We start from the raw sequence: 4741 nt of genomic DNA, 5'->3' as shown, positions 1-4741 counted from the left end.
TTTCCGTCGGAATGTCCGTTAGAATACCGCTGTTTTCTTGTAGTGAAAGAGTTCAACGAATAAAATCCAATGTTTCTTCAAAACCTAAATTTCATAGAAAACCAAGCATCTGAACATTTAAGAAAAACAAACTCAAATCTTAAAGAAAATAATGAATCAACAAGTTCTTTTTCATATAATTCATTTGGATAATATTTTAATAATTTTTATGAATCTGGAAACAATCTATCAGAATATGAGATCATAATTATGTGTTATAATAAGTTTTTTAGTTACAAGATTATTATTTTGAATTTAACTATGTATTTTTAGTTTATTAATTATCTTGTTATTGTATTTTTAGTTTATATAAGTTATTACTATTAACTAGATTTGCGCGGTTTGTATTTGTAAATTATGCAATTGTTAAAAATAATCTTTTGTCTCAAATTTTGTATTTAAATTAATTACTATTTCAAAGTTTTAATAGATACTCGGATAATTCGATTAGTAAATAATATTTTGATTATATTTGGTCATTTATAAAGATCGGTTGACAATTTAATTCGGTTCAATTTTAGATAATTTTATAATTCTCGGATAATTTAAAAAAAATATGATTAAAGTATTTGGGTAATTCAGTTACAGAACAGTAGTTTTAACATATGGTTATTTATGAATTAAATATATTTAACAATTATTAAGTTCCAAAAAAAAAATTAATGTTTGTAGGTATATAAATATTTGTTTCGTATTTTGGTTTTGGTTCAGTGTATTTTTTTTATTCTAAAAATACATAATTAAAAAAATACAATGATAAAGTTGTTTAGAAATTTAAATAAAGCTAGGTATCAAGAGTGGGTAAGAGAATAATAGATGCTGAAACTGTAAATATTATACATTGCCAAATGTAAATAAAATAATAAAGACACAATTGAGATACAAATATTATGGCAATATTATCAATATCAACTTAATTGGTCCTACAACATATACAATATCCAATATGTAGCATAAGCAAAGAATCATTAGAAACTGACTCATACAACACTAACTGATCTGATCAAAAAAAAAAAAAAGACATAACACTAACTAACTAACTAACTAACTACGGGATCTCACTCAAATAGCCAAACTTCATCACCACTCCAAATAACTAACAGAAATTTTTAAGAGCCAAATAACATAGATAAAAAGATAGATAGTTCAAAAACTGAAATTTCAAAAACAAAGTTTGAAAGTGAAATGAAACAAAGCATAGTTTTTAAGTAAACCAAACCCAAACACTTATAACAACATATCAGCCACATTTGGCACGCTTAACCTCACCAGACTCAACCCCATCAGAATTTCTTTTCACTGACTCATCTGCAACTTCCTTCCTCTCATCGGCAGGTTCATCATCCACGTTTTCTTCTACATTGTCTTCAAGTACTGGAGCATCAGGAGTGAGTACTTTTGTGACAGTCAAAGCTTGTGTCTTGACTTCCAAATTGTGCTTTGAAACCTTGATAACGAACTTGTGCGTTTGACCAATCGTACCAATCAGATCTTGGGGCACTGGGATTACATTATCCTCATCTACGTCCACATTGGCCTAACACAATTTAAAACAAATTCAAAAGACGGTTCAATACTTGTAGGTTGGACGGGGTTGTAAATACCTCAAAGTAGTTTGCAACCAACTCAGCGGCTGTCTTGCTAGTTAACTCACGCTCAGCATCACCGAGAAGCACAAAACATGCTTGGTCATTATTGTCATAAACAGAGAGCTTCGTGAGGTACCTATGAGGGAAGCACATTAGTAACTGATGCTGAATGTGTGAGTATAACAAAATAAAACTCTTACTCTGCAACACCGGTAACTTCGGCTTTCCCACATTTCTTACACATAAGAGTGGTAGGCCCTTTGGTGGCTTTAGTTTTGCACCCACCGCAAGAGATATAATACCATGCAGAACCATGGACGACATCATCAATGGTGGCGGTGCATTCAAACCAAGCAACCTGCGTATTTGTAATTGTAAAATTACATACATAACCAAGGCTAAAGCATGAATATGTGAAACGTTGAGTGGCTGTACCTTTGCTCCTTCTTGCTTCATGTAGGAGAAGATGTCTCCTATAGTAGCTGTCTCAGCTTTGGTGACAATCTCAGGATTAACCATGTTAGCAACTTCCGAGTTCGAGTTTAACCAGAAAAAGTTACCAAAACTATGTAACTCAAAGTTTTAATTCCATATCAGACAAAAAAAATAATTACCAAGCCAGATAATCTCTGGTTGGCTGAAAATCCATTTCAAAAAACATACGGAAAGATGACAGAGAGGATAGGTTTAGAGCGCCTGTAACACAAACAATTTATCATACCAAGGAAAAATAAATTAGTATAACACAAAAGCTAAACTAAATATTTCCCAACAACTATGGAGACTAAACTATATGTCTCAAGCATCATATTAACATTTATAAACCGTAAGAAAAGTCGTATAATACCCAAAAAAAAAAAGTTTAGTATACGCAAAGGGCACAACAAATCTTTTTTTCAACAACTACTGTGACTAACATATGTTCCTCAAGCATCCTATCAACATATCTAAACCGTAAGCATTGTATTGGTATTACTAACCTCCAAATCATTTCGGGTTGACAGTGGTCACCAGAATTACACTCGGAGTGTTTCCATGCGCCTTGAACTTCTCATAGAAATCAGTGGCAGCCTTGTCCCATAGATTAAGCTTCATCACAGGACCACTGCAACAAACAGAAAGACATGAAAGCAAACTTTTGGTAGATACAATGCTTGCGGTTTAGAGAAAAACTAAAAAATTGAAAACAACTTACTCATGCGTTTGGACATGAACCAAAACACGCCGAGTAGAAGCTTTATCACCTTCATCAAGCACAATACCGTCATTCAGAACTTGCTCATTCACCAGTTTAATGTGACCAACAAAATCTGCAAGAAGAAAATTAAAACTTAATACTCGGTATACAAAACAAACGTGAACCATGAAGTATGAACCAAACTAAAACAATTAAGTTTGAAAAATAACATGATACAAACCTAAATCAGTATCAAACACAAAATCAAGTGAGAACTCACCATAATAAGCCCCCCTGAGGTCACATACCGCTTCAAACTCTTCATGCCCATAGAAGCGGAACCGATCTTCAGAAAACTGAACCGGACTGTTCTCTAGAGGAGAAAGAACAGAATTACATGTGAAATATATGGTCACGTCTGGATCAGCAACACGGAACACATTCTTGCTTTTAGATCCATAAAATCTATTAAGCCTGTAGATGGAACCAGCAATCATATGTGGCAAATAGGTGTCAATCCTTCTCGGTGGGATGAATCCTTGGATCACAGTACCATGTTGATTAAAAAAAAAAGAAACAAATGTTAATTACCTCATCGACCAAACAAAACCGATAAAGAAAAATCAAGTATGTAGGAATATACATGTTTGTCAATTAGAAGCATCTCCAGACCAATAAGTGTCTTCGAGAATGCGTTCCGAGCCTCCCAGTAATGGATCAGACGAAACCTTAGCTCGCCTTCTTGTGGTCCGAGCTTGACATCTTTGAAGAACAGCACGTCATCAACTTTGCCGGAGGAGACACCAGATCCAACGCGATGTTTGGTCGTCTCAGCGGAGGAGTCAACGGCCTTGCCGTTTGCTTTCTTCAGCATAAGATCGCCGGAGTCAGCGTTGACACAAAAGAAACTGGTATGATCGGTACGTCTGATCGGCGCGGCGGAAGAGACGACGGCCTTGCCGTTTGGTTTCTCCGTCTTGAGATCATCGGAGAGGGTGAATGAGAGAGAGACACTGGTTTGGACAGCTTGTTTGACAGGCTCGCCGGAGGAGACAATATCTTTTCCGTTTGATTTCTTAGCGGTAAAATCGCCGGAAACAGGAAATTTGTTGTTGGAATTCATGGCTTAAGAGAGTTTTGTGTGAAAGAAATCTAAGGAAAAAGCAAATCTTATAAAGAAATTCAGAGGGAGAAAGACGAAGGGACCCCATTAATGATATCTCTAGAGGATTAATTGCAGACTCATGAAGACGGTGTCGATTGATCCGTTGAAGAAAATGAAATGGCGAAGAATTGTGATACGGCGATGAGATGAGAGGATACGACAAAGAGCTAGGGTTATGTGTGTATTTGATAACTGGGCTTCTCTCACATTCCACGGATCACAAAAAAAAAATTAAAACCCAAGTCCAGCCCGCATTCAATCGACGTGGAGTAAAGAAGCACCCCCATTGGCTGATTTTTATTACCGACGTGGACATCCTCTCCATTGCTAGTATTCTTCTTTTAGTATATGTTTGATATATAACATTAATTTTTATATTTTGTTTAGGTAAACACACACAAAAATAACAATGCCAATTGAACTAAAATCAGGTCCACTTGTAATATTTTACCGGAAAACAAAAGAGAAAACCTTTATCAAAAGAAAAAACCCCCATTAGATATAATGCCATGCTCTAAAAGAATTTTTTTTTTTTTTATCAAAAAAGAAATTTTAATTTCACAGAAAGAAATACAGAAAGTTTTAAGAGGGAGGGAGGGAGGGAGAGAGGGAGAGGGAGAGAGAGAGAGAGAGAGATAGGTCCATGACACCTCACCTTAAAGTCTTTTTAATTGTCGTCGCACGACAAAACCAAACAACATTACACATTATTCACATCGGCAACTTCCACTCTTCTTCTTATTTCAATCAATCAATCTTCTCTCCCCCTCC

This window comes from Brassica oleracea, chromosome C2 (assembly GCF_000695525.1).
Source record: "Brassica oleracea var. oleracea cultivar TO1000 chromosome C2, BOL, whole genome shotgun sequence".
NCBI classification, from domain to species: Eukaryota; Viridiplantae; Streptophyta; class Magnoliopsida; order Brassicales; family Brassicaceae; genus Brassica; species Brassica oleracea.
This window is presented reverse-complemented; position numbering follows the sequence as displayed.